General features: G+C 36.8%; 1 long non-coding RNA gene and 2 pseudogenes across 3 annotated transcripts; 1 reads left to right on the top strand and 2 right to left on the bottom strand.

Annotated features, from left to right (window-relative positions):
• Nucleotides 1–41: 41 nt before the first annotated feature.
• LOC148727539 (uncharacterized) lies at nucleotides 42–12,200 on the bottom strand (annotated as a pseudogene). Its single transcript, XR_015989162.1, has 3 exons — nucleotides 11,783–12,200; nucleotides 10,078–10,404; nucleotides 42–1,665 (listed from the first exon to the last, which is right to left on the bottom strand). The product of XR_015989162.1 is annotated as an uncharacterized LOC148727539 (transcript).
• LOC148727541 (uncharacterized) lies at nucleotides 2,332–6,083 on the bottom strand (annotated as a pseudogene). The gene is made up of 5 exons (XR_015989148.1): nucleotides 5,785–6,083; nucleotides 5,238–5,308; nucleotides 4,626–4,732; nucleotides 3,843–3,951; nucleotides 2,332–3,311 (listed from the first exon to the last, which is right to left on the bottom strand). The product of XR_015989148.1 is annotated as an uncharacterized LOC148727541 (transcript).
• LOC148727540 (uncharacterized) lies at nucleotides 6,293–7,720 on the top strand. Its single transcript, XR_015989164.1, has 2 exons — nucleotides 6,293–6,431; nucleotides 6,847–7,720. It is a non-coding gene; the product is annotated as an uncharacterized LOC148727540 (long non-coding RNA).
• Nucleotides 12,201–12,319: the final 119 nt, after the last annotated feature.

Genomic DNA, 12,319 nt, shown 5'->3' with positions numbered 1-12,319 from the left:
ACGCAATCCCAACACCATGTTGCAACACCGGAAACCAATAATGGGTTTAACAAATTTATTCTCTCACGAAAATGCATTTGCTTCCAACAATCGACAAAAACGAACCTTGCATTATAATAGACGTAACAAAACTTAATTTCACTCTTAGGTCGAGCTACAACCATATCGTTTCCATAAGCTACAAGCTTGATTTGTAGTTGCCTACTGAGGAGAGTTCATTACTGCAATTTTTCTTTGTAATTAGGTAGTACACAGGGGAAAGTTTTTCAAAGGAGGTCAAACCTGAATTATGGAGCACCGTATTAAGCGGTCACCCTTTCTTAAGCGGTTGGTTGCCAAAGTCCTGACTTTGTTTCCCCTTAATCACTGTAATTTTCCTTCAAGTCCCAACGGTCCGTTTGTATTATCTTCCACCAGTATTAAGCGATCACTTGAGGCCAAACCACTCAAACAAAACTAAGAATAATCTTCCAGGTAATTTTTCATCCATGTTCCTCTCCCAAACTCAGTAATTTTGAGCGAGATTCTGTTCAAGTTCGGCAGTATAATAGTATGGACAAAGCTAAATACCTCAGTATTGTAATTTTTCGAAATCACATCTGATAATGATTAATTTCGATAAGCATTTCAAAAGAAAAGTTAACGAAAAATTAATTACATAATGTTTCGTTGGTATATTATCATCATAGTTACCGTTACGTATTTTAAAATAAAATGTAAACCTTACAGAGAATAACACAGATTGATTGCTGAAGCTACAGTTATTTCTTGAGGCGTATGGGCGTTTTCTGTAAGGCGACAAACTGACTTTTTTTGCCTTAAAAAGCTAAAAAAGCATTTATTTCATCCAAGTTCACTAATGATTTGGCAACGGGGTCCTACAGGGAATTAAACAGGAAAGATCTTCCAACGCTCTTCTTATTACTTTCTTAAGATCAATTCCACTTTTTACTACACATCGAAAATTGTCTGAGTCATTTGAAATGATGTACAGGTCACCATTAGGCTTATTATCTCCTGTTCTAAAACCATCGATAATGTGTTGAGGGCTACACACATTTCCATACTTAAACCGCTGTACATCAACGTCTTCAAACGACACTTCTCCGTTGCAAATACGAGTTTTCAAGACTATTTTTTCATTAGCACCAAGCTGTATATCCCCGTCCAATGAAACTTTTTTCAGATTTGGATCAATGTAACATTCAATTGAGCCATCACTGTGCTTAATGACTATCATTCCAATCAAAGGTGTGTGGCGGAGTTTTTTAAGTAGCCTCTCTTGAATGTCCTCAGGAACTTTGAATTCAGGGTCCCATATTTGAAGGTCACCAATCCGATCAGGTACCTTTCCATAACGAGCGAAACCTCTCAGCAAAACAATAGGAGGGGATTTAACTGAGAATTGTGACGCCCGCACCAGCTGTTGGGTATTTTGAGCATGGTTACTTTTTCCTTCTGAAAAATTCCTTTGTGGGTAACATAGATCTCCTCCTCTTTCCTCTCTCTGAATACCCAAAGTGGCTACTATCCTGCCGCTGCGCGCAGAACAATTGTCGCCGCCATGGTATGAATCAGAGTGCCTTTCTTCGACCACTGTCAATTCAGAAGTGGCTTCATTGTTGCGTGGTAGATCCACAGGATGAAATAACTAAATTAAGTTTCCTTAAAGGTAACTTAAAGGTTAACATTAGAAGTATTTAAGTCATCTTTAGGTGACATACGAAAGTTCTGAAATGTATCTTTAATTGAACTTTCCGAAGTCAATTAAAGTGTCCTTATGAACCATTTAGTTAACACTTTAAGGTCACATGAAAGCAAACCTAAATAACCATTTAATTGAATTTAGGAATCCTCTTAATTCTTGTAAAGTCAACTTTAGTCAACCAAAACTTCCACTTGTAAATGCATCTTAAAGGTTTCTTCAATCTTTTGTTTCCCTTTAAGTACTGCTTAAAGTTACAGGTTTTGTTGTAATTCATCTTTAGTTGTACTTTCTGATTCTCTTAAATTTCAAGTTTTGTTAACATTCATCATTAAGTGACCTTTAAGCGCCTCTAAAGGCTGCAGGTTTCACTTTCAACTGACTTTTGATTTGCTTAATCACACCCTCATTTATATCCCAATAACTTATGATATTTTGGGCAACCTTACAATTGATAGAAAAAGAAGCATCACACATTCAAGTAATAACAAAGTGTTTGAAATTGCAGTGATGAAATAGTTTCGTTCAAAACTCATTTGTTCCCCTGAGATAACATAAACCTACAATGAAGCTGAGGATATCCCAGTCGAGCCCCATAAATAATTAAAAAAAGAGATGTCCAAATGTTTGAATTACTGATTGACATACTTTATTAAAATTGTTTCACTTTTGTCAATGTATAATATAATCTTCGTCAAGCAGGTAATAGAATATTTACCACTATAAAAGTATGACAAATACACAAATTATATAACTAGCTGTAGTAACAAACTACACAAAAAGATATTGATTCACAAATTGTACTCTCAAATCCAGCTACTAAGAAATGTGATTTGAAATGATACTTGTCTAACAATAAAAAATATAAGTTCAACCTATCAATCTAAAATTCAGAAAAATTTTCTTAATCGACTTAAATTTGCAATAACTCTCAGTTATTTGCTACATTATTACAACTGTAATACTTATTAAATATGATCATATACCTTAATTTCTTTTAGTAAACAAGTAATAGAAAACAGTTCTCTTACTCTAAAATGCAGCTGAAACTTTGATATACAAAAATGATGTGTACATCTATATATAAAAAAGTATCTCATGTGGAGGAAATTTATTAACATTGAAGAATTCACGATCACTTACTTTAGATGAGACCATAATTATTCAATGAAAAAGAAGCCTCATGCAGGCATGCAAAATAACCTCATTCTAGACTTGGCTTGATATTTTGTACATTTTCGATTTCATTGATTAGTAAAACAATTTTCTCACTGTATTATTGCCCACTCTGGAAAATTTTCAGTAGGTGGGCATCTCAGAAAAGGTTGCCCATAAACCCTGGACGGATTCTCTCTTTAGCTCTTGAAGTGAGCTTTTTCTTATAAGCCTTGTCAAGTTTCTTTTCAATTTTTTTCATTCTCCTACTTTCCCACTGAAGGTGATGCACAGAGTATTTTGTTACTTTTGAGGTATTTCCATTGTCATCCTCGTAGCAGCTTTCCTCACTGCTCATTGCCTCCATGACAAGAACCTCTGCTGCTCTCCCCTTTTCATGCTGGTTGGCCCAGTTGACCAGCTCCAGGGCTGTAGTTTGTCTCATTAACTTCTAAAAAAAATAAAAAAATTAAACAGGCATGAGAAGGGTGTTATAGGACTTCAAATGAAAAATATGATCCAAATCACTAATTTCTCTTGATATATATATATGTGTGTACCCATTGTAAGAATGGAATTCTTAAGCATGTTATAATATAGGGTCTCTTTGTCCTTTTTTTTTTTTCCATCAAATGGTGCATACAAACTATCATTTATCTCACATCACATTTTAATATTTTTCAAATTTATTTTACAAAGATTTTCTTGGGAGGCTCTAGATACAGACCAGAATACCTCACTTATTTAACAATTTCTCTAATAAGAACATAGTCCCTTAGATGTGTCTATATTCAAAGCCATCCAATTTTGAAGTGCCAAAATAAAGACATTCAATGGGAAATAGCTTCCCTCCCATTGATCAAGTGTACTTGAGGGTGTACTCAGTCTGGTAACATTGAACATCTGTCGGACCCCATCATTTGTGAACAGCAGGGTATATGAAAAGTAAAATGTTCAAAATAGTATCCTAGCCAATAAATACCTCTCTTTGGAGACCACTCTTCCAGGTTTTTTGTTTATGAGCCTCATAGTGGTTACCACTCTTCAGTTTCTGTGTTTTCACACATATTTGAAATATATTTGTAAAGCAGCTGTTTAAAGAAATGATTATGAAAATGCCATGAGAAGCTGATTGTAAAAAGATTCCCACATAAATTAATGACAATGTTCAAATTTATAATAATTTATGGCAGGCCACCTTAGAATATCTGCCAAGTTAGTATGTCCTTAGTGATTCATTGCTAAGGTGTAAAGTATGCTTTTTTGAGGATCCACACTGAAGTGTCTCAGATCTAGAGACAAGAAATAAACCTGAAAATTTCAGTTTGCAACATATTTAAATTTCTGTAACATTTGGGAAAGTTAATATGTAAGTTAGGAAAAACTATAAAATGCACCCCCCCCCCAGTCCTAAATTTGACCATGTAATGAAGGTGCTCATTAGAGGTTTCAGGGTATCTAACTGTGTTTTTGAATGCTAGTTTTATGATGACATTTATGTTGAGGGGAAAGTGGTAAAAGACACGAATTGATGGTAGAGACTAAAAGCAGGGGTATCATTAAGGGCTGGACAATAGACAAATCGACCAACTTTGAGCAAAATTTTGCCTGGATGTTTTCAAGCCAAGGCCTTCAATAAAACTCAAGTTGTTATAAAGGAGATATGCATCAATATGCTTGAGTGCAAAATCCTTATGCTCACCCACAAAATGTAATGACACCCCAGTAAAAGTGAAATGCATGTGCTATGATTATTGGTAGCTACCTTCTATGACTTCTTTTGTCCAAGGACACTTTTCAGGTCCTCCTTGTTGATGTATTGCCTGCTCTATTGTCCACTCAAAAAGGATCTTGTTGCTGTCAGAATTTATTCTAAGACAAACAACTAATACAATTAAGCCTGGTATTCTGTAGTAACATTAACACTAAGACAAAAGTACAGTCAAACCTCGATTATCCGGACCTGTTGGGACTTAGGTAATCAGTCAGGATAATCGAAAATATGAATATTAATGAGACAATAATGTAAACAAAAGAAATGAAGATAAAAATCTGCTTCGATGACTCTCCGAGTGCTCGATCTTTTGAAAGCGGAGGAGGCAATGTTTTAAACGCACTTTTCCTGAATTTAGACATAATCTCTGAATTTTTTTACCCCATAAAGTTTGGAAGATCAAAGCTCATTAATAATCATGAAAAAAACGGGACCAGAGAAAAAGTCCGGATAATCGAAAGTCCGGATAATCGAGGTTCGACTGTAACCACCATAAGGTGTTCACATAACATCTCAATATTTCAAGCAGCAGCTTAGACTCGGATTTCCTCGCTCAATCAAGATAAAGTAAAATATCTCTGAATCTAAAAACATATTACTCACTCTTCGTCAAGATAGAAACCACTAAAGTCATCTTTTTTCAAAAGGAGTTTGTACATTCTCCTCACAGTTCTCTAAAAGAATGAAAAAAAATTCAACAATCGGTTTGTCAAGTATGTCCTATTTCTACTCTCACGCTTTTTAAAAACCCTGGTTGTTTGAAGGCTAGATGATGTAGAGCAATCGACACAAGCACAATTAAAAATTAACCTTACCCATCTATGTGAATAAAACAGGCAAGGTCAAAAGGGTCCAAGAGAAAAAATGATTAAATGAATTTTCATACTAGATAATTCTCGTTAAAACAAAAGGGAGGAAAAAAACTTTTCTGGTAGACCTGTTTATGGTAAAGGATTATCAAGTAAATGTAACCACATCTAATCATGTCAAATGATTACCGCCGAAATAATTAAGTTAATTATGCATATAATTCGCGCGCCAAACATCTACTCAACATAAAAGAAAATCTTCCACGAAACAGAACTGATTCAAGCAAATTATGAACACATATCACATTATTCATGCTTATCAGTTATGTTTTTTTACTCACTCGACAAGCCGGTGGAACTACTACCGTCGTTCGCCTTTGTCTTCTGTTTTGGCGCCGACGGACGTTGGCTGCATTATTATCAACAGTTTGAAGACGGCCCTCGATCCGCTGAAGCGCTTCAGAGTTTTCTTTGTTGCTGCGCTCTTGCTGCTGCCGAAGCTTCACATTTTCGCTCGCCAGAGCGTGATTACTCCGGATCAACTCCTCCAGCAGCACAATGCAATCGTCGGACACTTTATTCCTTTTTTCGCCGCTGGAACCACATCATGGTTTTGATCGTGCAATCGTCTTTCCGCCATATTCTTTTCTTACTTGCTTTAACTACGAATTAACGGCAAAATAACCACACTACAAGTGCTTCTCTCGGATGCTTTGTGATGCTTTGTTAACAAAGTAGTCAAACGGAATATTGAGGTTCAAAAAAGCGCGCGAATTAATATTTCTAAAACCAAACAACGACCTCCTGTTGACATATTGCCTCGTTGTGATGTTTATCGTACTGTGCCTAGCTAACGCTGGCCAGTACAAATGAAGACTCGAGTGTAATTGGAAGCAAGGAAACAGAAAGGCGGGAAAACACGAACTACACGTTCGCACTTTACTTGTTCAAGTAAACAGCTTCATACCGATACCAAAGTTTCAAAAGGGTTAGTTAAAAATATATCTGAAAATGTAGCCGTGTGTAGGTCAAGGATATCTTGTAACAAAGGAAATTTACGTATGATGCACGATCCTCGCAGTAGATAGCGCTAATTTAAGCAATAGCGAAAATCACACCTGAAAAAATGAGGCCTGTACGGGACTCGAACCACTGACCTCTGCGATACTAGTGCAGCGCTCTACCAATTGAGCTAACAAGCCAACTGGGAGCAGGCCGTTAAGTCGATTCGTAATAAACCCGTGAAAGTGATAAATCAGATACAATGAAATATATGAAGTTTATATATTTTGAACTGCGGTATTAGATACGTATGATGCACGATCCTCGCAGTAGATAGCGCCATTAGCTTAAATATTTGAAGCTGTTCACTGTTTCTTAGGTTCTGTATTTTTTTTTTTCAGGGAGTGAGGAATCTGCTCTTTTCCTGCCAAGACTTTTTCCCACAAGGGCACTGAAAGCTTTCTCGATGGCACATCATAGGTTGGCAGATGATGAGATGGCACATCTTGTCAGTCAGTGCTTTTGTTGTACTGCCAATGTGTATGTAAAATTGTCACCCTGTATGAATTGAAGCTTTGGACGAAGTCAACAGATTAATATGTATTTCTGTAAAATCAATACTGTCTGTCAGCTTCATAGGGAGATTTCCACAAATAACATTGTTTGTATATATGAAACAAAATTTACACTGATCCATGAAAATAAAAATTTCACAATACATATACAAAAAAAAAAAAAAGAAAGAAAAAGACCAACTACAGAGAATAACCAAAAGTGCTAACCTCATTATAGTAATGCTTGATACAGACAGTTATTTTTTGTTGCCTTTATAGAGTGCTGGAAACACAAACTATTACGTATTCATTTTTATTGTTTGAATTATTTCTCTGAAATTCCCATTTATTGTGAGAGTAACATGGGTGTAGAAAGCTTTCTCGATGGCATTTTGTAAGTTGGCAGGTGAAAAAGTGGCACATCTTGTAAATCAGTGCTTTCAAGTGACAGAAGTCTTTCTTTTACCCATTCTTTAATTGCATACCAATGCTTTTGATTAATAAAGGTATTTATTCAGTTTAATTGTAAATGACAGTTTCTTAGGATTTATTGTGGCTTGATTTTTGGAGGCATGAGCTATAGAACACATTATTTATATTGTAGACAATTTGTTCGGCCGAAGTCAAAATAATTTGTTAGTTTTGTGCAATATATGTTCGCAGTGTTTATGAAAATAAAATGTTATGTCTGTGGTAGGCAGAGGCCTGCCACTTTTGTTTGTCCGATTAGTTGTTTTAGTAAGGGTGGATTACATGAGCCGAGTTCACTCTTTGCTAGGATGGCATTATGTGGGCAGGCCAGCCTGACTCATGTAATCAGCCTCTAAGTGGATGATTGGCAGGCCTGTGGCCTGAATTATTATTTCCCTCGGATTTCTAGCAAAGGTAAATAGATCAATCACATTTAATTCCAGTTTCATTTACATTAAATTTTATTCTGAATACAGTTGAACCCAGTAAATGGGCCACCCTCAGGGAACTGGCAAATGGCCACTAAATAAGGGTTTTTATTTCTTTTTTTGTTAGATCCCAATGCAAATTTATAGCAAATGAACAGCTTTGCTCAATGAGCAAGGTAAATGTAAAGCAAATGTCAAATTTACGTCACACTTGCATGGAATTTTGTCAGGAACAAATACTTGAGTTTAGCTTCAGTTTATAGCTATTGCAAATTTAGTTCAAGCACACTTCTTTTTCAGCTTGAGGATAGTGTTTCAGAAGAAGACATTTCATTCCCAGCAGACAAGATGGATCACAGAAAGCTAATGGTATCATCTATAGGATAGTGAAAGAAAAACCATTGCAATCTGTGTCCCTTGCGAGGATTCGAACCTCCTGCAGTCAGCCTAGAGAAGGTGATCCCAGCTGTGAGGAGAGTTTCGTGCGCTCCTCTCAGTGCTTGTCTATTTTCGCGTCTCGAGGAGAGGTGCAGTGCAGATTGCCCATACTTTGTTCTTACCCTCTGGTACCTCGGCAATGATGTATCCGTATCGTTTTTATTTTTATGTTTTATGATTTTTTTATTTTCATTGATTGATACGAGCACTGAGCCGTTAAATAGGTCTCAAACCCGGAGGCTAGACAAGTCGGTTCTCGGCTGTAACCACCAGAGGACTGTGTCTGTGTTCAAGCGGGGATTTACTTTTCTCCGGCACCCTTGACATTCAAAGTCAAAGGAATACAAAAAGACTAAAGCCATGTTGGAGAGTATCTGCTTTTTAACTGAACAACATTAAAAAATTATGGCATTTGCAGAACGGAATGGTGACTGTAGCTTAACTTGAGAGGGGCCACGAGAACTAATTGTTTATATCATATCAGTCAAAAATCAATTATCTCAGAAAAATTGCGCATCACCTTATCAGCTGGAAGACAAAAAAAAAGTAAGAGCTGGGTCAATATTCATAAGGAACATCTGCTCTATCAGCTGGGCAGAGGAAGAAATTTGTGTGGACCTTTGTGATGATTCAAACCTCAATTTATTTAACATCGCTACCAAACGTTCTTATAGCAGAGCAGAAAGACAAACTTCTGGGTGGACGCATGTGAGGATTCAAACCTCAGGCTTTTTAATCAATATTCCTGGAAAGGAGAAAGATTGTAAGCCTTACATTTAATACGGAGAAAGAAATAAGCCACACGACAAAAGAAAACAAAGGCAAATAATATGAACCAGAAACATTACAAACTTGCCGCAATAGTCTACGAAGGTACTTTCTCAATGGGGCGTCCATGCCCAAAGGCAGTAGACAACTCCGACCTCAAAAAATCTTCAGGGACTGAGTGCGAGGAAGTTTCAGTGTTAATCGTCTCAAGCAACGTTCAATAGCGGTTATGTTCTCATGTAATAATTAAAGACGTAAAGATATATGTAGGTATGTATCAATACATACACATGACTTTTTTTATATTCAAATTAACTAACCTTCATAGTCAGATGAACTTGAAATTTCGTGAAATCACGGGAATTTGAAGTCGCCACGAAAGCATCTGTTAATTTCTTTCCGCTTATGCCTTTCGAAAGTTGAACGTGATTCGAAGCCATTAAAGCGCGCGCAGAAAACATTTCCTGACTTGTCATCGCACTCATGCGCTCTTTAAAGGAGATGCAAAAATGAAACCGTCGCTTTCAATAAGATGTTTCGACCCCAGAAAGAATTGTGAGCTCACGTTGCTGCACGTAAAACAAAATTTGCTCTTCTGGCTCATCAGTGCAAGTGTTGGCTGATTTGTGATGAATATTCTGTTGACAGTTCAGATTACAATGAGACTATCTTTAATGCATGAATTAAAGATGTCAGAACAGCTATACTCATTTAAATCTCACCTTAAAGTCAACTTAAATGTATTTTAATGAAACACCCTCTTTTGTGCCAAAAAAGAAACCACTTAAAGGATACTGAAAGATTTGCGCTACTAAAGTTAAACTTATGTTCAATTAAAGATTCATTAAAGGTTAGAGTTAGCTTTCGGATATTTCATTTGACAATTAAAGACGATTAAAGCTTTACTCAACCTTTAAGACTGCTTTAGATTTTGCCTAAAGGCACTGAAATAACAACATTCGTCCTGTGAGACTTTTGCCGGGTTTCTGTGCATTTTGGAATTCTGGAGTTGCTGCTTGAAATTGGGGTTCTGGTTTAGTTGGCTGGACTGGAGATTGTTGTTGATATTCGAACTTCTGTCCTTTCTTGTTTGGATCAAAGTGGTGCAGAAGAGCTTCTTCGTGAATCGCTCGATGTTGTTTATTCCAAGAAAATATGAAGCTCTTTCTACCATCGAGATACTCTTCGCTGAATTGTGAGGAAACTTTCCTTTTCGCCCAGCGTGAAATAACCTCTCGATTCTCTTCGTCGTTGCCCCTGTAGTTGTCGTCTCCCCCGATAACAATAATGACATTTCCACCTGCGGACCAAGGAAATTCAAATTTATAGAGGCGCAACAATGTTACAGTATCACATATGATGTAATTTCCAATGTTTTGTTGTGGATTACTGCGTCTTTATCCGATCTATTAGCCAAAATATAATGAAACTTGCTCCCGTGACACTGACATACTCAATACAAATTCCCTTCCTGATCTGATAACCAGATTTAAAAGATGAATAATTGGTCTTGATTGGCAAGGCTTACAGGATTGCCGCAGCCATCTTTTGTCGACTTGTCTACAAGGCATTTCATATGAAATGACTAATCACATAAAATGGATCTGACATGAGCGGCTTGCGTCATGCAATGACCTCCCAGGCCTCTTCTCTACTACGCAATTAATTTTTCTTCCATTTTTTTTTTCCATACATGGAAATAAAGATAATAATGCATCAGTAATCTACCAATTGGTTAATAAAATCTGACATATCATGGAGAGAAAATCACTTTCTCTTGGTTCAAGAAAAAAAGTTTAACTTAAGGTTCGTCTTCCGTTACGTAAACAACCGTTCCTAAATACTTAGCTATGTCAGTGTTCCTTATTATCGAGAGAGAAAAGGGCAAAGGAATGTCACGTGGTTTAACAAAGGCATTTTGAACCTATTTTCTACTGAAAGGATAACTGGTGACTAAATGCTCGTAATGTAGGAGGTGGATTGTTTCTCCATTTCCTTTAATTCTTGGAGATTGATTAACCTTTTAGGAAGACTCCATCATTGTTAAAAGAATTCATCCTTTCAATAATATTCTACATTGTAGGCCAATAATACATTTAAGTATCGATCAAAATCTAGTTGCAGTTCTGCTCTTTTTTTCCCAGACAGTTTTTAGACGGTTACACGGATGGATACTCAATTATAAGTTTATCTTTATTAGCAATTCCTCAACTTGAACGTGTTGCATCTAGACAAAAATGTTAATAATTTATCGTATTTCCGAACTGCATGCGATCTAAAACACCTTTCGATCGAATAGGGGGAATAGGAATGGTTTAGGCTTTAAGCCACCGCAATTTCAAAAGGCAAGATTAACCCTTTTAACAGAAACAGAAACTTCAGACTGCAAACTTACTCAGAGTGTATAAAACCCTGTCGCAGCCGCACAAAACAATTCTTTGCATTTTGCCACTCTAGGGAGCAACAATCGACCTAATCGATGCTTATTACTTCAGCCTACTTCCGCTTTCACGTCCGATGAGTTTAATGAGCTAATGTTTAGGAACTATAGAAAAGGTTTGCAGTAAGTCACCACTACCCTTCTCACAGATAACCCTGCTTGCCAAAAATGTGTTATGAAGAATAATGAAATGTGTTCGAAAAATTAACTGTTAGTAAAAAATACTCCCGCTTCTTACCCGTTGCTTGAAGTAAAGCTTTGTATATCTTAGCGTAGCCAATTCCAGCGTTGTCTTCGTTGATGGAGAGCCGAGATTCATGCGCATGAACCACGAAAAAGGCCATATCCATCTCTAGGGTTGTAACTTTGTCGACCATTTCAGACATTTGAGCAAGTCTGAATGAGTGCTTCTCTACACGATCAATATGGATGCTTAATTTCTCCTGAAATTTCTTCTTCACTTCCTCCACCAACTTCTCAACAGGCGCCATCCCGTATGTATTATCGCAGTTGAACAAATGAACACGCTTTTTTGACCGCAACATTATCCCTGTTTAGAACACAGCCGTTGTTGAAACCCAGGCAGATTAAATATGGAGGTTCAATTTCGCTCAGTGAAGAATGGAACTGCGCAATAATTCCGAGAAAGCCTGTCACAATGCGTGATCAATATTGTCACACATTCGAAAAAAATCACGCAACAATGCAACCTCATAACTGGTCTAACACATTTCTCGCCCCACAGAAATACAGATAATAGAAACGGACGTGGTTG

The sequence above is a fragment of the Stylophora pistillata genome, chromosome 7, assembly GCF_964205215.1.
Source record: "Stylophora pistillata chromosome 7, jaStyPist1.2, whole genome shotgun sequence".
NCBI lineage: Eukaryota > Metazoa > Cnidaria > Anthozoa > Scleractinia > Pocilloporidae > Stylophora > Stylophora pistillata.
Note: the sequence above shows the minus strand (reverse complement) of the source record. Positions and strands in the feature narration are given on the sequence as shown.